Source organism: Felis catus, chromosome B1 (assembly GCF_018350175.1).
Source record: "Felis catus isolate Fca126 chromosome B1, F.catus_Fca126_mat1.0, whole genome shotgun sequence".
Classification (NCBI taxonomy): Eukaryota; Metazoa; Chordata; class Mammalia; order Carnivora; family Felidae; genus Felis; species Felis catus.
This window is the reverse complement of record NC_058371.1, coordinates 99,761,841-99,782,379: the sequence shown is the minus strand read 5'-3', so window position 1 is coordinate 99,782,379 and position 20,539 is coordinate 99,761,841. Positions and strand designations below refer to the sequence as shown.

The 20,539-nt window shown below is 36.4% G+C and overlaps 1 protein-coding gene across 1 annotated transcript in view; it reads left to right on the top strand.

Annotated features, from left to right (window-relative positions):
* LOC109498986 overlaps positions 1-20,539 on the top strand; it is a 418,886-nt gene that overhangs the window by 353,166 nt on the left and 45,181 nt on the right. The window lies entirely within an intron of this gene.

The window sequence follows — 20,539 nt, the reverse complement described above, 5'->3', positions numbered from 1 at the left end:
TGGCTCAGAGCCTGGAGCCTGTTTCCAATTCTGTGTCTCCCTCTCTCTCTGCCCCTCCCCCGTTCATGCTCTGTCTCTCTCTGTCCCAAAAATAAATAAACATTGAAAAAAAAAAAAAAAAAAAAAATCTTAAAATGTTTTCTCCAATTTATGTTGTTTTTCTAATTTGTCTCAAAATATTTTATAATTTTTTAAATGTTGTGATGCTCTTTTGTTAGGCTTCCTCTTCTTCTGTAAAGTTATTTTCCCTAATAAATAAAGAATTAGGAAACACAGTTGGTGAGATATAATTTACACTAAAACAAAAAAACAAAACTAAAAAGCAGAAATTTTTATTTCAGTTCCCTTACAATTTATTGAGTTATCCATGTTCGCTGCCTATTTACCCTCAAAGCAGGGCATATCTTTTTGCAAGAATTTGATTTTACACAGTCCCTATACTTCCACACTTCAGACTCACATTCTGAGTTAATTTGCTTGCAAACAAGCCAAGATGATGCAATCAATATTTTTAGTGCGTTCTATTACACTCGAATAAAGAGGCTTGAAATGAGATGAATTGCCAAACCAAAGTGTCTTGTTTGGTAAAAGACAAATAAGAAAAGGCATAAGACTATCTTCAAGAATCCTTGCAGACCATTAATGGGGTTGTTTTGGCTGTGTAAAATTAGTTTCATACAAGATTTGTCTTTTTGTGATTGGCTTATATAACTTAGTATAACGTCTCAAGTTTCATCCATGTTGTAGCAAGTGTCAGAATTTCCTCCCTTCCTAAGGCTGAATAGTATTCCATTGAATGTATATACCACTCATATCCACTCATCTGCAGAAGGGCACTTGGGTCGCGTCCACTTTTTGGCCATTGCAAACGATGCTGCTATGAACGTGGGTGTGCAAGGATCTGTCCAAGTCCCTGCTTTCATTTCTTTTGGGTATAGGTCCAGCAGTGGAATTGCTGAATCATATGTCAACCCTGTGTTTAATTTTTTGAGGAATGTGATGTTTAAAAAGATACATTTTGTGTTATGTTTTCTTTACCACAATAAAAAACAAAAGCAGGAACAATTAATTTCAGCTGGATGTAAAGATTCTTATCTCCCAGCAAGCCCACAGACTGTGCAGCAGAGAATCTCTGACAAGTCAAGCAGTCTGTCTGACTCTCCCCTTCACACACAATCCATACTGACTCTTCTACATCCAGACTTGTACATCTTTCAGTTCCCTGATCTTTACATTATACCCGTCTTCCCATCCCAACAGGATGTGTGTCCTAATGCAAAGCCAGCCACTTTTGGACATAGAAAGGGTCTTCAGACCCAAGTAGTTCATAGTGTTTTCTCAGATTCAAAATAGTTTAGAGGCCAGAAAACCTGGGTCCAATTTCTCCCTCTGCCATTTACCCAAATTGTAATTTTTTTTTTATTCAGGGACACCTAGGTGGCTCAGTTGGTTAAGTGTCTGACTTCAGGTCATGATCTCCCGGTTCGGGAGTTTGAGCCCCGCATCGGGCTCTGTGCTGACAATCCAGAGCCTGGAGCCTGCTTTGAATTCTGTGTCTCCTGCTCTCTCTGTCCCTCCCCTGTTTGCACTCTGTCTTGTTCTCTCTCAAAAATAAATTAAAAACATTAAAAATAAAATAAATTTTTATTTACTGTTTGCTCATTTATTCATTTTTTAAAAAATGTATTGAACGTCACTCTGCCAGGCAGTAAAAATGCAAAGAGATTATGTCATAAATCCTCTGTCAAGAAGTTTATATAGTTACTTGGGCAAGAATAGCCGCCTAATACCCTTCGCAGGGATAAAGTAAATAACTTTTTAAAAGTAATCCATGGAAAAGGGCTTTGTATATTCTCAAGCATTAAATGCATGAAGTGTTATTAGTATTACTCACACTGGCTCCCTGTTACACTTAGGATACTCTCAAACCCACATAAAAAATTAGAGATTTTAACTGTAAAGTAAAAAAAAAATACCATTCCTTCTATATACAGCAAAAAGAAAAACAATAAAAAGTTATGACAAGTAATGATATTTTTTAACATTAGAACTCTAGTCCAGTTTAAACATTTTGCTTATCCAAATTTTGTTTCCTTTCCATGAGCCACATACTTGTATTTACCGATGACTTTCATGGCATATTTACATAAAGAGAAGGTCTGCATAGCTTTCTCTACCTTTAATTAAAAAATGAGAATAGGGACACCTGGGTGGCTCGGTTGGTTAAGCATCTGACTTTGGTTCAGGTTATGATCTAATAGTTCTTGGGTTCGAGCCCTGCAGTGGTGCTGACATCTTAGAGCCTGAAGCCTGCTTCGGGTTCTGTGTCTCCCTCTCTCTGACCCTCCCCTGCTCACCCTCTGTCTCTCTGTCTCTCAAACATAAATATTAGAAAAAAAAATTTTAATGAGAACAGCATTTAAAAAACTAAGAGAGGAAATAATCCCTGCTTTACGAGGACATTTAACATGTGAGAAGAGGTCCTATAGGCAACCGTCTATGGGTATACCTTAAATGACCTAATACATCAAAGAGCTGAATAAATAGGGTGTGTTTAATGATAATAATGCTGATTCAATTAGCCATCATTTCTCATTCTTCATTAATTTCTGATAAATAAATTTTCTTGTCTCTTTTTTCTATTCAGTCTTAGGTTAAATGGGAATGCTACTTGCATGCTAATTATCAGCAGTTAGATGCCCCAGTTTTCTTAGTATCAGGTACTCCATTAACAATGCAAAAATAGAGGTGCCTGGGTGGCTCAGTGGGTTAAGCGTCTGACTGCAGCTCAGGTCGTGATCTTGGGGTTTGTGAGTTTGAGCCCCGTGTGGGGCTTTGTGCTGACAGTTGGGAGCCGGAGCCTGCTTTGGATTCTGTGTCTCCCTCTCTCTCTGCCACTCCCCCACTCATGCTCTGTCTCTCAAAAATAAATAATTTTTTTTTAAATGCAAAAATAAACCAGCACTGGTCTCTATTGAAGTGAAAGAAAACAAAAATATTTTATCCTGGTTACTACATTGTTAGCAAATAAAGATGCCTTGCCACTGAAAAAATTACAAGCCAGGATGAAACATTGTAACTAGTCAAACATTGGATCAGCTGGTAAGATAAGATGGGAAAGCAGTTGGGGAAAACCAAATGTCAGTAGCATCTTTCAACAGAGAAATTTAGAGAGGAATTTGCTACTTGGTTTCAGTTTCAGAAATTAACAAGGTTATTTGGAATGATCATCAGGATGTCTGTATTAAAAACAATAAAATGTGTATTAGTCATGACGAGTGTTAAAATGTATACTCATTCATTGAATAGATGTTTCATGAGACTGGGAACTCAGGGAGGTTTCATAGAGAAAGGGATGCACATATTGAGATGAAAGGAGAATTAACATTGGCAAAGTCAGAAGAGTGAGAGTGTGACAAGTATATACATAGTAGCAAGTACAATGCATGAGAAAAGCAAGAAGAGACATATTTTAGGAGGAATTCAGTATTTGAATATTAAAGTTATATTAAAGCTGGAAAGTTATCAGAGCAGATCAAGGAGTTTGCACAGAGTGTATTATGCTAAGTGAAATAAGTCAGAGAAAGACAAATACCATATGATTTCAATCCTATGTGGAATTTAAGAAACAAAACAGATGAATATAGGGGAAGAGAGGAAAATAAGATAAAAGAGTGGGAGGCAAAGCATAAGAGATTCTTAAGTACAGAGAACTGAGGGTTGCTGGAGGGGTGTTGGGGGAGGGGATGGGCTAAATGGGTGATGGGCATTAAGGAAGGCACTTGTTGGGATGAGCACTGGGTGTTATATGTAAGCGATGAATCACTAAATTCTACTCCTGAAACCAATATTACTCTATATGTTAGTAAATTGAATTTATTTTTTTAATTTTATTTAAAAAAAAAATTTTTAACGTTTATTTATTTTTGAGACAGAGAGAGACAGAGCATGAACGGGGGAAGGTCAGAGAGAGGGAGACACAGAATCCGAAACAGGCTCCACGCTCTGAGCTGTCAGCACAGAGCCCGACACGGGGCTCGCACTCACGGACCGTGAGATCGTGACCTGAGCCGAAATCGGCCGCCTAACCGACTGAGCCACCCAGGTGCCCCTGTTAGTAAATAGAATTTAAGTAAAAACTTGAAACAAAACAAAAAGTATGCAATATCTAAGGAGTTTCAACTTCTTCCTGAAACAATACAAATGTCCCAAACGTTTTAGCCCAGAATGGCTTCAAGGGTTACAAAAAGAGTAAGATGATAATTGTGTTCTTTCTAACGATTTTTGAAATGCACCTGCTAATCCAAAACCAGGAGCCCTAAATTGCGATAACATTTCAGTGTCCTGTGGAGATGGTTGTGTCAGAGGTATTGTGTTTGGAAACTGAGTGTGTCTTTATCTCTAAAATAAAGAATTCGCATCAGAAAATAAGTCACTCCTCCCACCACATAGACAGGAAGAAACTGCAGGATGGAAAGAGAAGCCAGATACGCACTTATTAGAGCTGGCTACAAGAAAAGCCACGGAAAGGCGAAGATGTCTCTCCAGACATGTGTCTGACACGTGGTAGGTGTTTAATGAGTACTTGCTCACTGAACAGTGCGGTGGTACAGACTGTGGAAAGGGGAAATTACAGAGGAGAAGTTGAATGCTGTGTCATAGAGTGAGGTTGCAAACACTAAAGGAATGGTTTTACAAGGAGGAAGAATCGAAAAAGAGAAAGGAGTACTAAAAGACAGCTGGAGGGAAAGGAAATGTGTAATTGTGATGTATTCTTAGAGTAGCAAAGTCCTAGTTAAAAAAAAAAAAAAGACAGAACACTGAGTAAATCTAAGAGAGGCTATAAACCAGCTGCAGTACACAGAAGGAAGCATGAAATAAAGCTGCATGGTACACAAGAGCCCTGAAGGGCAGGACTGGCTTCCCTGAAAACTTAGTAAGGAGGAATTGCTGTCTAAAATGAAGCAGATCTTGGGGCGCCTGGGTGGCGCAGTCGGTTAAGCGACGGACTTCAGCTAGGTCACGATCTCGCGCTCCGTGAGTTCGAGCCCCGCGTCGGGCTCTGGGCTGATAGCCTGGAGCCTGTTTCCGATTCTGTGTCTCCCTCTCTGTCTGCCCCTCCCCTGTTCATGCTCTGTCTCTCTCTGTCCCAAAAATAAATAAATGTTGAAAAAAAGAAATTAAAAAATAAAATAAAATGAAGCAGATCTGAAAAATGTAATTATCTGTTTGGGTTTAATGTAAACGCATAGTGAGTCCGTTCTTCAGTTTTTCCATGAGGAGATTAAATAAATGTCAAATAACCAGTTTGGGTTGAAAGTCCAAACTTAAGAACCTTAATCAGACTGTGTCCCAAGTAGAAATATTTTAATCTGGATACACTTATAGGCAGACTGACTTCATATTTTATTATGAAGCACCCTAGCTCTACTACCCAAAGAGGCCACAAAGCCAGCCTGAGCAGTCAATTTTGAGGCTGAGAATAAGGAACTCCTTCACTTCCCACCTTATGCAGGTATAAGAACCACGAACAGACAATGGCACTGACAGGAAGGATGGACGGAGAGGAGAAAACATTTTCTGAATAAGGATAATTCTTGAGACCTGTAAAACCTCATATTTCGATTTTATAATATGGAAACCAGCTCTGTGTCTAAAATAAATTAGCAACCACCTAGATGACTTGTCGAATGGATTCCTTCTTTCCTTAGAATTTTTTACTATCTTCTTTTTAGGGAAATTCAAATATTAATGTTGTTATTGTTTCTATGATGATCCTTTGTCAACTAAGGTTTATCAAGCACATATTATAACTATGTGTTCATAAACTTTCATTACCTTATTTCATCTTTATAATTTTCACATAAAGTAAATATTAGTATTATTCCTATTTCAGCTGAGACAAAACTCCACTTCTATTAACCTCAGCACCCATATCATTAAATCTTATTTATGGACTACTTCCTTTTTGCTACTTACTTAACTTGCTCTCTTGCAAGAGGGATTGGATTGGATTTCATCGTTGTAATCTTTGGAGGGCAAAGGCAAGGTGGCTGGGCATAAATAGATTTATTGACCATCAACTTTGCACCAGACATCACATGGATGCTTTCCATACTGTATTTCACTTGATGTCAACAACAATCCAAGGAAATTACCAGAACTTACTATATTGCACAAGTAAGGAAACTGATTTTGTGAGTGTGTCAGTTGCTTCAGACCCATCAGTTACTAACAATGGAACTGAAATGTGAGGAAATACTTTACTCCAAATCCCGCCAGTAGAACTATTGATTTATATATTTTCTCCCAAATTAATATTATATATATATGTTTCTATCTAGTATTAAAATAAATATGTACTCCTTAATATTCTAAGTCTCTATACATTGATTAGATTTGCCTGTTTTTTAATGTTTTTCTCTAACTACGTTGGTGGATTTCCTCCATACCCTGAGACCATCTCATTCTCTATAGTTACCAGATACATTTATCTCTTTTACATCTTGTCTTGCTTTCTAAGAGTGACCAGAACAAGAAACTTATACAAAGAAATGATACATTTGTAAAGAATTGACAAGACAAAGGACTGGAGGTAGTAAATCATGAAGTAGTAACTAGGAAGATAAGGCTTAATTTTTTTTAATATGAAATTTATTGTCAAATTGGTTTCCATACAACACCCAGTACTCATCCCAACAGGTGGCCTCTTCAGTGCCCATCACCCCTTTCCCCTCCCTCCCATCCCCCATCAACCCTCAGTTTATTCTCAGTTTTTAAGAGTCTCTTATGTTTTGGCTCCCTCCCTAACCTTTTTTTTTTCTTCCCCTCCCCCACGGTCTTCTGTTAAGTATCTCAAGATCCACAGAAGAGTGAAAACATATGGTATCTGTCTTTCTCTGTGTGATTTATTTCACTTAGCATAACACTCTCCAGTTCCATCCACGTTGCTACAAAAGGCCATATTTCATTCTTTCTCATTGCCAAGTAGTATTCCATTGTGTATATAAACCACAATGTCTTTATCTATTCATCAGTTGATGGACATTTAGACTCTTTACATAATTTGGCTACTGTTGAAAGTGCTGCTGTAAACATTGGGGTACAAGTGCCCCTATGGATCAGCACTCCTGTATCCCTTGGGTAAATTCCTAGCAGTGCTATTGCTGGGTCATAAGGTAGATCTATTTTTAATTTTTTGAGGAACCTCCACACTGTTTTCCAGAGTGGCTGCACCAGTTTGCATTCCCACCAACAGTGCAAGAAGGTTCCCCTTTCTCCACATCCTCTCCAGCATCTATAGTCTCTTGCTTTGTTCATTTTAGCCACTCTGATGGGCGTGAAGTGATATCTCAGTGTGGTTTTGATTTGTATTTCCCTGATGATGAGTGACGTTGAGCATCTTTTCATGTGCCTGTTGGCCATCTGGATATGTTTTTTAGAGAAGTGTCTATTCATGATCAGGCTTAATTTAACAGGGTTTATTTGTAGTGATGTCTTGGCCCCAAACACACCATCTTTGGTGAATGTGTTCCTTCCTTTTCGTCCAGGGAGGATACCTCTCACATGACCCATTTCAGGACAGAGTAGGGAGGGAGGAAGGGCAGAAAGACCTTCCTGCTACTTCCATTTTCTCAGCTTCCTTCAGCTTAAGATATTCAATATGCCAAGGTGTCATATTTTGGGACCCTCAACACCAGCCTCCCTTCCCACACCTGTTCCTTCTTCCAGAAACCACAGCAAGGCACAGCACACAGTTCTGCTTTCTCCCTTAGTTCAGGACTGAACCTGGAATTTCCCCTCGGTGGCCCTTGGTAGCTTGCTGAATTCTTCCTATGGAACTGTGAGTATAACAAAATTGTAAAACTCTTTCTTGATCTGCATCACCAAGCCTCACCCAAGGCAACATGGATAAAACACCTGGCCTCTATCCATTAGAAGCCAGAGGCAACCCTCCCTGCCACCAGTCATGACAATTAAAAATGTCTCCAGGCGAATGTTCCCTGTGCAGACAAAATTGCCCTCAGTGGAGAACCAAGGGTTTAGAATATTCACTATCAACCTCTGACCTTCAGTAGTGCTTTCCTGACATCCCTTATCTCAGCTCCTCCAACAATAGCTTAAGCACTTAATTTTCAATTAAACTTATTTCTGGCTTACACAGAATAGCTTCTGTTTTCCTAACCAAACGTGACAGAAATCTACATAACTGATATATATATATATATATATATATATATATATATATATATTTGCATATGAGCAATCCACAATGTATTTAATTTGGTCATATAAAATATTTAAATAAGAGTTAAAATTTCACATGCTTTATGATATAACCTGTTCCTTTCCCACAGATAATTTTTTCAATAGAAAAGAATCCTTACTTTCAAAAGAATACTAATTTAATTTTTTTAGAAAAATACCCATCTTCTACAATTGATTGCACTTTGAAGGAAAATATGACCTATTTGGCAAGGTTATTTCTTGGGAGATAGCTACTGGCCTATATTTTTAGAATATGTGTATGCAAGAATTGGATTGTAATTTCCCAAAATGTGAAATATGAAAAAGCCAGCCAAAAATAAAAGTATTTGATGTGGTTGTGGTACAGACTATTTTTGACCATGGAGGCATATGTAAGACACATGAGAGAGAAAGTAGTATTTTCCCTTAATTGTCAATGGCCTAACTGGACTAGAGCCAAGAAGAAGTAAACAGAAAGAACTAAGGCTGCCATGCTTCCAACTGGGTCAGATCTATTTGACGTTAGATCTTACTGACAAAACAAACCAACAAACCGAAAGGGCCTCTTCTCCCTTGCTCATTAATTTCACCTCTAGTGTAGTTTGATTAATCTTCTCACAGATAATAGTTTTAAAACTTTACTTATTAATACACGTGTGTAGCATAATGGGCTTTGAAATTCTCCAGTGAAGGGTATTATAGAGGCGCCAGGTAACAAGAGATACAGTATAAATCTTGACTGAATGTTTCAAAGTCTAGAATTTCATGCCTTTCTTCTCCCATCTGTGCTCTAATCCTGCCTCTGAGAAACAAAGCATTGGGGGCACTTCACAGTGTGGTGCAGAAAATATAAATAAAACTTAAAAAAAATCTCTTCTTCAGTAAGTCGGTACCCACTGAAGTCATGCCAGCCTATGAATTACAGTTTGCTGAGGCTTTAGAAATGAGGATAAAATTGCAGGATATTATATTCCATGTGAAATGAAGAAATGTTTCTCCTTGTACGTATGCCATATAACAAAACAATATCTGACCTAAACTGATGTGTTTTCTGAAATACTCTGTTTCTCAGCCTCTGAGATCTTTCATCCATATTCATCAGTCCGTTGTGCAAAGTTTATAACATTCAAGCTATGGACTGAACACGCTACCAACCACAGTTCTGGGTGTGGTTCCAGCCTGACCCAGTAGCAGATACATTTCAAGTTTAAGAAACAGAAACAATTGTAGCATGTGAGAATTTACTCATTTCTTTTCTCCCCTGAACCTGTTAATAAATTAGTTGCTAAAGGCATGTTGTGGGTCTTACAGACTCTGAGCTATGAATGATATAAAAACACCATAACATGAAATCTCTGCTAATGGTAACATAAACAATTTCTTGACTTTAAAAAAAAATGAAATTGTAAAGGTGTCGGATACATTTGGCTGAACGTTATCTTTTCCTCTTTGTCTATCTTCACAATATGCTTTATGATAGGTCCCTTATAAATCTTTCATTCCTAGCCCTGTCAGTTAAGTTTTCCCTTTTCTGTGTTTCACTATATTCAGGAAATATTTACTGAGTCTCTACTATGTAACTGACTCTCTTCCTTGACTTTATTAAGAAAAATGAGACATAGTCCCTAATATAAAAGAACTTACACTTTAGGGTATCAAGAGTTGGCAGGATAATATTTTGAAATATCAGCCATGGCATTGTCCTCCTTCATGTAAGTCTGTGCCTTCCCCACAATACGGACATCATCTATTACATCAAAGAGGTGATGTTCCATCACAATCAGAAAAAAAAATACTTTTTGCAGACCAAGTTTTTTTTTTATTTGAAATGTAATTAATATACAGTGTTAAATTAGTTTCAGGTGTACAATATAACGATTCAACAGTTCTATACATCACTTAGTGCTCATCACAGTTAAGTGTACTCTTAATCCCCTTGATCTGTTTCACCTATTCCCCTACTTACCTCTCCTCTGGCAACCACCAGTTTGTTATCTGTATTTAACAGTTTGGTTTTTTGTTTGTCTCTTTTTTTTTCACTGTTGTTTGTTTTGTTTCTCAAATTCCACATGAGTGAAATCATATGATTTTTCTTTGACTTATTTCACTTAGCATTACACTCTCTAGGTCCATCCATATTGTTGCAAATTTTTATGGCTGAGTAATACTCCATTGTGTGTGTGTGTGTGTGTGTGTGTGTGTGTACCACATCCTCTTTACCTATTTATATACTGATGGACCCTTAGGTTGCTTCCATATCTTGGCTATTGTAAATAATGCTGCAGTAAACATAGGTGTGCATGAAAAAAAAAAATTTAAACCGCCCCCCTCCCCACACACAAACACATAGGTATGCATGTATCTTTTTGAATTAATGTTTTTGGGGTTTAGGGGTAATACCAGTAGTGGAATTCTTGGATCATATGGTAATTTTATTTTTGATTTTTTGAGGAACCTCCATACTGTTTTTCACAGTGACGCCAATTTGCATTCCCAGCAACAGTGCACAAGGATTTCTTTTTTTCTCCACATCCTTGCCAATAGTTGTTATTTCTTGTCTTTTTGACTCTAGCCATTCTGACAGGTATAAGGTGGTATTTCATTATGGTTTTGATTTGCATTTCCCTGATGATTGATGATGTTGAGCATCTTTCCATGTATTAAATCAGAAATCAGTATCAGAAAAAAAGATTTTAATATCAAATACCTAAGAAGTGTTGCAATATAAAGAGCACAAAGGAAAGAAATTCCCTTTCTTTCCAGCCTAGGTAAAGTTTCCTGGAAGGGCTTTAGGAACAAATAGACATTATGAGTCTCTGAGGAGGAGGAGGGCCTTACCCCTGTCTGCCCTAGAGCTCATGATGGAGTATACTCAGATTGTTTGGGGGGAAAAAGTGGGAGAAAGGGGCCCCTTTTCCCTTATTTAAATACAACTCGGTGAGGAGAAAGAACCAGGTTATCTTTCCACACTCTGATAGATAGTATGGTGGGAATCGTAAAGTACAAATAACCTACCTAGGACAGTCTACCATATTTTCTTTCACCCCCCACAGGATACAGGAAGAACCACTAAAAAATAGTTTTTAGAAAAGTATAAATAAATCTGAAGTGGAGACAAATGGAAACATAGATACTCAATAATTAACCTTAGAGAAAACAGAAAAGAGGAAAAAGAAGCAAAGATAGATAAAACAGATAGAAAATACCTAACAAATTGATAGATTTTAATCCAACTATATCCATAATCACATTGAGATGTGAGTGGTCTATAGAAGACATCAATCAGAATAGACAAATTGTTAGGTTGGATAAAGAAAATCAAGATCCAAATATAGGTTTTCTACAGAAAACCCAATTTAAATACAAAATATAGAGATGTTGGAAGTAAAAGAATGTAAAAAGATGTACTAAAAGAAGGCAGGAATAGTAGTGTTAATGTTCTCATAGTCTTTAGAACAAGGCATACTGCTAGGTATAAAGAAGGATATTCCATAATGTCAAGTAACCAAACAAGCATAAACATCCTAAATGTGCATGCCCCCAAGAACAGAATTTTAAAAACATAAAGCAATAACTGAAGGAATTAAAAAGAGAGAGATGATTCCATGGTTACAGTTGGAGATTTCTACACTTTTTTCTCAGAATCAATAGAATTGCTAAACAGAAATTTTGCAAGGATGTAGAACATCTGAATAAATCTATCAACAAAATTGAACAGACAATTGTGGAACACTCCACTCGATATCATTGGAATTAATGCTCAGTAAAACTGCACATGTAAATTAGCACTCACAAAGATCATATTCTGGGCCATAAAACAAACAGAGAAATGTAACAAATTTAAAAGAAGTAAGGGTATAATCTGGAACAAAACTGAATTTAAAAAGAAATCAGGTAACTGGAAAATCCCCCAAATATTTTGAAATTAAATAGTACATCCTTGGGGCTCCTGGATGGCTCAGTCGGTTGAGCATCCGACTTCGGCTCAGGTCATGATCTCACGGTTCATGGGTTGGAGCCCCGCGTCCGGCTCTGTGCTGAACACTTGCTCAGAGCCTAGAGCCTGCTTTGGATTATGTGTCTCCTTCTCTGTCTGCCCCTCCCCTGCTCGCGCTCTGTCTCACTCTGTCTCTCAAAAATAAATAAATGTTAAAAAAAAATAGTACATCTTCTATAGCTAATGAGTCAAAGAGAAAGTCACACAAGACACAGGAAATTAGAAAATATCTCTAGTTGAATAAACATGAAAACTCAATATATCAAAGTTTATAAGATAAACTATAAATAAAGTAGTGCTTAAAGGGAAATTTATAGAATTGATTTCTTATATTAAAAAAAAAGAATTAATAACCAAAACTTCTATTTTAAGAAATTGTAAAAAGGAGAGCAAATTAAACCAAATGAAATCAGGAGGGATATAGTAAAGATAAAAACAAAAATAACAATAGAGAAAATAACTTAAATCAATAACTGTTTTTTTGAGAAGTTAATTTTGATAAACCTCTAGTCTGACAATTGTACAAAAAAGAGAAGACATAAATTACAACTATCAGGAATGAAAGAGGTGACATCACTAGATATTCTACAGATATTAAAACGTGAACAACACCATAGTAGTTTGCTAAAGCTGCCACAGCAAGACATCACAAATTGAGTGGCTTAACTAACAGAAGGTTATTGTCTCACAATTCTGGAGAGTAGAAATTCAAGTTCAAGGTATCATCAAGCACTCATGTTCCTTCTGACGGTAGTAGAAAAAGGATCTGTTTCATGACTCTCTCCTACTTTCATAGTTTCTTGGCTTGTGACACATAACTCCAATAGCCTAACTTCACACAGTCATCTCCCTGTGTACATGCCTGTCCAAATTTCCTCTTTTTATAATAATACCAGACATTTTGAAGTAAGGGCCTAACATACCCCAGAGTGACCTCATCTCAGCTACCTCTGCGAATAATCTGTATCCAAATAAGGTTACATTCTGAGGTACTGGAGATTAGGACTTTCCTATGGTTCCAATGGTTGTGCATCCCCCACCCAACCCCCACATTCATGTGGTGAAATCCCAACCTTCAAAAATGATGGTATTAGTAGATGGGGTTACTGGGAGGAGCCTAAATCACGAGGGTGGAGCTCTCACGAATGGGATGAGTACTTTTATAACAGACCCCATAGAACTCCCTGGCCCCTTCCACCACGTGAGGACACAATAGAGAAGTCTACAACCCAGAAGAAGGTCCTCACCTGGCCAGTCTGGCACCGATTTCCAGCCTCCAGAACAATAAGCAATACATTTCTGTTGTTTGCAGTATTTTTATAATAGCAGTCTGGATGGACCTTTAGGGACATAAACTTGTCCAAGATTTCTCAAGAAGAAATAGGTAACCTCAATAGTCTTATACCTTTTAAATAAATTGAACTTACTGAATTTGTAGTTAAAAAACTTTAGACAAAGAAAACTCCACACATGGTTAGCTCTGCTGTCAAAGTCTAACAAATATTTAAGGATGAAATAAAACCAATTCTACAAATTGTTCCAGTATAAAAAAGAAGAAACATTTTTCAACTCATTTTAATGAGTGAGTGTTACTCTGATGCCAAAACCAAGCAAAGACATAAGAAAAGAAAATTGCAGACCAACATTCCTCATGAACTTAAAAGCAACATTTTTCAAAATATGCTATTAAAAAACTCAATAATATATAAAAAGGATAATATATCATATCCAAATGAGGATTATTCTAAGAATTCAGTTTGTTCCACATTCTAAAGTGAATTGATACAATTTACCACATAGCAGACTAAATAAGAAAAAAACATGAAATTCTATACTCAGGAATAGTGTTTTACAGAATTCAAGGTCTATTCATGACAAACATTCTCAGAAAACAAGTATGTGTATGCATTTTATATACATATATAATATGTTTATATGTAAAATTCTAAAAACTTTGTAAAGAAACAATATCATAAATAAATGCACAAGAGGTTTGCATACACCCCACAGAATATATGTGGGTAAAAAATAAGCACAGTGGTTATTAGGATGGTACAAATGTTAAGTCACAAAGAGATACCAGTATCCACCTAGAGAATGGAGAGCTCATCAGGACGCAGAACAGTGAGAATTGGCATATAATGCTGATGGTAAGGCAAAATGGCACTATTACTTTAGAAAACGGTTTGGCAATTTCTTATCAGGCTATACAAAAGTACCATATAACCCAGTAATCCCATTCCTAGGTGTTCACCACATAAAGTGGAATCCTATGCCCACACCAAAGCCTGTACATAAGTGTGTGTAGTACAGCAGTTCTACTTATAATATCTCAACACTTAAAACAAACCAAATGTGTCCCAACAGAGAATTAATGAACTATGGTATGTCTGCATAAATAAGTACTACTCAATTACAAAAAACAAAATCCATATTGATGCAGTCTGCAGTATGGATGAATAGCTCGTACATTTTGCTAAGGCCACATACTATATGATTTCACAGTACATGACATCCTAAACAAGGTGAATCTATGAGAGCACAATGCATATTTGTCACCAGGGACAGTGGGGGCAGGGGGGCAGTGCAACCACAAAAAGGAACAAGGGAATGGTGGAGGGAGAGGGAGGAGGAATGCTTCTAGATCATCTTGATTGTGGTGATGATGGTTATTTACACATGCATTTGCCAGACTCTTTAAAAATGTGCCCTAAGAACAGAAAACTTTACAATGTATCAATTGTATCATAATTTTTAAATTAAAAATAAATTATTGGAACATATAGCCTGGGCATTCAGATTAGTCCTGTTCACAAAGAACTACCCCAATGTAGTCGCTGTACTCACTTGGTTTTTCACCAAACTCCTGGAAAGTAGACATTTAGTTTCATTAGTCTCCACACCCCAGCACCCAGTACGATGTCTGGCAATAAAGCAAAGTTCTCAATAAAAGTCTGTCACGTCTTTAAGTCAAGTGGCTCAATTGACTGTTTTAAAGCTCAACCAACACATCTGATTGACTGATTCTATATAATCAATATCAGAAAAAATAATATTGATGCAAAATAAAAAGACACACTACACATGGGTGATACAGCAGCCAACAATAAGAATCCCAAACGGCCTTCGATGAAACGTGTATTACCGGCATGAAGGATTTATTTAAAAAAAGAAAAATTCTGCATCTGTGGGGACATAAGATTGATGTGATTAACAGTGAAGTTGGAAAAAATGGCTGCAGCTCAAGTTGGGACTTGGGAGAAGGGAAATTGCATAACTTAACATAAATTATCAAGATCCTAGGAGGTCTACATGAGTTTCTCTTATAGCTGAAAAGGAAAGAATCACTCAAACACAGAAAGGAAAAGCTGCTCTCCTGGGAAGGTGATAAGGAAGAGTCTGAAAAGCTCAAGCAGACTGATGCTCAATGAAAGGATTTTCAAAGGATTTTCATTCGAACCAGCTTAAGCACAATGGGGTCCAGTGAGGGTCTCCCTGCACCAGCTGCCCTCCTCCTTCTTAGCATGTTTGAAGTGCAGGGTTGTGCCTGGAGCCCAGGGCTTTGGGTACCCACTCCAGAACACATGCATTTTTCCATGCTCATTTGCTGGCAGAAATAAGAGCGATGTGAGTCAGTTCAGTCGATGTGAAGCACTTCAGTGTCTTTTTCTGGAACCACCGAAGAGAGAGAGAGAGAAAAAAAAAGATTCTACTTGATAGACATTCAATAAATTATTTGCTGCAGGAAGGAAGGAAGGAAGGAATTGATGAGTGAATGAATAAATGAACAGGGCCATGATTTGTGTCATTTGATGCTGAAAATAACAGAAGCCAGGAAATCAACAGTAATGATGATTAACTGGTACACAACAGCCTTTTAGAATTCAAACCCGGTCTCCCTTACTCCTCCTCATATACACGTGGATTTGCTGGGGATGTGCTCCATTAGCTTCTGTTTTTCGTTGCCAAATTCTAGATAGACTTGTTCTCAAGGAACTCTCTTCTGATACTCTCTCAATTCTCTGCATTTATCTTTGTCTTTCTTTGCCATATATATATATATATATATATATATATATATTCTCTTCACACACCTTTTTAGAAAGAAGACTCATTCCTTCATGTGCCCATAGGCTGCTCTTGTGTTTTATTCTTGTGAATAAACAATATAACACCCTCGATTTCTTGGTATTTCATTAGAGATTCTACCTACGATCTATGTGATAGCATTTTCATTCTTTCAGCTTTAAAATAAAATAGAAAGCAAAACATCTCCTTTTTACTAATGTGCAAACTTTGGGCTCCCGTTTCTTTTATCAAGAAGACGATAATGGATGATGACAGAATACATATATATGAAACTATTACCCAAAGGAAATTCCCTTTACCTCATTGTGAGGCACAGTTCTACCCATATGACTATGGCATTAAAACACAAATCATGGACTGAAATAAAGTCAATGCCTTTTTGAGACAAGCAGTAGAAATACATGGTAAGCTACATCAACCGACGTTGATACCATCTAAACCTCAGTAAGTTAGAACTGCCCCTAATAGTGCTTGTGTTATTCACTCCTGGAAAATAGGACACCAGGAATGTCATGTAAAGCTAGTGACTAGAAAGTATTTAGTTCTATTTTAATTTTATGTCTTTCTAGTTTGCATTATTTTCATAAGGAAGTACAACCAAAATCCTATAGTACAATTTCAGAAGTTTGGTAGTATTTCATTCAGTTAACGATTCATCGTGGTCGACTCACAGCCTTCCTCTTCAATTCCCTTCCAGTGGAAAGTAAATGGAAATCTTTGACATATACTTACCCCACAGAGCTATCAAGACTTAATGGAAAATAAAAAAAGAACACTCTGAACTCTGAACTCAGTAATGTGTACTATAGAAGGAGGAAAATATGTACAGTATTTAGGAGATTTTTTTCTCCAAATATTTTAACTTATGGTTAGATGTTAGTTGAATCAGTTGCATTTCTAACTGATGGGTTGTACTATACGTAGATATTGGTGTTGCTAAACTTTAGTTTTTTGCATGATTTTTCATGTTCAGGTTCTCATTAAGTATTCAGCTAAAAAAAAAAAAAAAAAGGAGACTCGGAGACCAAAAAAAAAAAAAAAGGATTGCTCAAGTCACACAGCTGGCAAGTGATAAATAACCAATTGTAACTGTTTCTTCTAAGTGTGTCCATCTTAAAAAGTACTGAATAAAAAAAATTATCAGAATAATCTGAGGAATATGCTGATTTTAACATTGTCTGGCCTTTTATATGGTATATTTCATAAAAAGTGGCTTGGTGATTGGTGTTTACAGTGGAGCAATGATTCAATGTGTAAATAGGGCATGCAAGGTTACCCTTAGATCCAATTTTTATTTTTTTCCTGGTAAAGCATGCTTCTACATTTAGACTACTAATTAAAGAAGAACTCTGAAAGACTCTTGTGTTTGTGGGTTTGTTTAGCATATATTTTTTCCCTAAGGTTCATCCGCACTGGATCTTTGACCTGTTTCCTTGAAAATCTGGGAATTTTCTTCTAATATGACTTACCTCCACAGTGGAATAATCAGGCCCACTATTAATTTTCTGTTTTAATGTTTATTTATTTTGAGAGAGAGACAGAGAGCAGGAAAAGGGCAGAGAGAGGGGGAGACAGAGAATCCCAAGCTGATTCTGCGCTGTAAGCACAGAGCCCGACACAGGGCTTAATCTCATGACAGCGAGATCATGACCTAAGCTGATATCAAGAATGAGATGCTTAATTAGCTGAGCCACCCAGGCTCCCCAGACCTATTAAAAACATCACCTACAAGTCTGCAAAGAATTTTATTTATTTATTTATCTGTTTGTTTCTTTCTTTCTTTCTTTCTTTATTTATTTATTTTAAGTTTATTAATTTTGAGACAAAGAGACAGGATGCAAGTGGGGGAAGGGCAGAGAGAGAGGGAGACACAGAATCTGAAGCAGGCTCCAGGCTCGGAGCTGTCAGCACAGAGCCCGATGTGGGGCTCAAACCCACGAACTGTGAGATCACGACCAGAGCCAAAGTTGAATGCTTATCCAACTGAGTCACCCAGGTGCCCCAAGAAGTTTATTTAATGGAGTTTTGCAAAATTGGGTCGTCCAATTCCCAAAGGGAGAAAACATTTCTGAATCTGAGGCTAGTAAACTGAAATTCTTACAATTTCCAAAAAGTGATAGAGATGGCTTCTTGTTATATATTATGCTTAAACAATGAACAGTTCCCAATATATTTAATATGTATATCTGACAAAAGCTAATAGCATCTTATTTTGCTAAATATGAACAGCACAGTGGTTTAAAAGATTTAAGAGAGAATTTTGTGCCATCATTATTAAATGATGAAAAATCCTTACTGTGTCCATAATGCTTTGAATCAAATTCCTCTGTCATTTTATTGCCTCAAATTTTTAAGGTTGGCTATTGTAACGTTGATCATTTCTTGTTTTTAATGCCACAAAGATTTGAGGGTTATTTTCACACTGCGTCTTCTCAGTGCTTCAGTCCCAGAAAAGTTAGGCATGTGCTAGTCTTAGAGTGAAGTTTACATTAAAAAAAAATGGATCCTTTAAAAAACAAGAGCTGAACGAACTCCCAAATGACCAAAGCTGGAATAATTTGAGCAAGACAATGAAGAAGCATTGGGTTTTCATCCAAAGTGTAAAACAAATAACCATGGGTTCCTACTGATATGAATAAATGATTGAATAAATGAATAAATGAGGGAGAAGATACTAATCTTCTGTGCAGAACTCCAAATAAATTGTACAGATGCTTTACCTTAAAGGAGGTAGAACATCACTGTCTACTTCCTAAGTGCAGGCTTCTATCCAAAAGTAACTTCCATCCAAAGATGATAGTATGGAGAGTGGGGGAAAGAGTAACCTTACAGTGGAGAAACCTGACAAACACTACTTCAGCCATGAGATAAAGATTAATGTTGGCAGTCAAAATCATGTTGATAGTATGTATTCTTCATCTGAAATGATAAAAATGACACTTTGCTCTGTGGGCTTCTTCCCAAAACCCAGTCTAATCACAGACAATCACAGATTAGCCCAGTCTAATCACAAGAAAAACATTGGACAAATTCCAGTTGAAGAACATCCTCAATATTCTTGACCAGCACTCCTGACAACTATTAAAGTCATCAAAAGAAGGAAAGTCACAGCCTGTTACATCCTAAGAAAAAGCTGTCACAGTCTAAACCCACCCTAAGGAGACATGATAATGAAACAATGTGTATCTTGGATGGAATCCTGGAACAGAAAAATATATTTAAAAATAAGGAAATCTGAAGAAACTATAGAAGTTTATTAATAATTATAACCAGTATTGGTTTATTAATTATAACTATGCTAATGAAAAGGTTAATAATGGGTTAAACTGTGTATATGAAACTCTATTTTCTCAATTTTTCTTTAAATCTAAAAATGTTCTAAAAATAAAATCTATTAATTAAAAAAAATTGGGTCATTCAATTGTGTTAGGATAGTGAAACTAACAAAATACTTTAACCTCTGAGGAATTTGAAGTTAGAGTATTCCATAGTGAAAAAAAACCTTATCAGATGACAGAGTACTTGAAAATCACATCCCTTTATAAATTTTTAAGATCTCGTTTATTAATTTAAAAATCTTTATAAATATGTTTTTGTTTTATTTGTTGCAAGATTATAATAGAGCAACATCAAAGATTATTTTTAATGGAATGGAATGAACATCTCCTCCTCAAGACTTTTCTTTACATTACTTTTCCATGTTTCTTCCTGTCTTTGTTTATATGCATATATTACAAGGTTGCCTTAAGTTTAGAAATGTCTAGCTTGTTCACTTACATTATGCATTTTTCTTTTATATGTCCCTTATAATTATAAATTAGGTGGCTGAATAAGTTCTTTCCAGTTCATTTAAAAAGCAAATTCTTTTTGAAAACTTAGATGGAAACAAAATGAAATAGGAGAAAGGAGCATACTATCATTCAGGAGTGAATTGTATTTCATTTGACTCTTCAACATAAGAATGACTTGGTTTCTTTCTAAGTTATTTTTTTTCTTTTGTTTTTCCCTTGAGTTAAGCTATGTTAAATTCATTTTCTAAATAACTGAGACTAAAAAAATGCAAAAGCTGTGATGGTTTTATTTACTATAGACATCAAAACATTTGTGGTCATGTGGAACTATAATTTTGCCACTCTACTAAATAAATTGTTAATCTCCAAAATATTCTTATATTATTAAATTGTAGAGAAAATGTGATTATAGTCA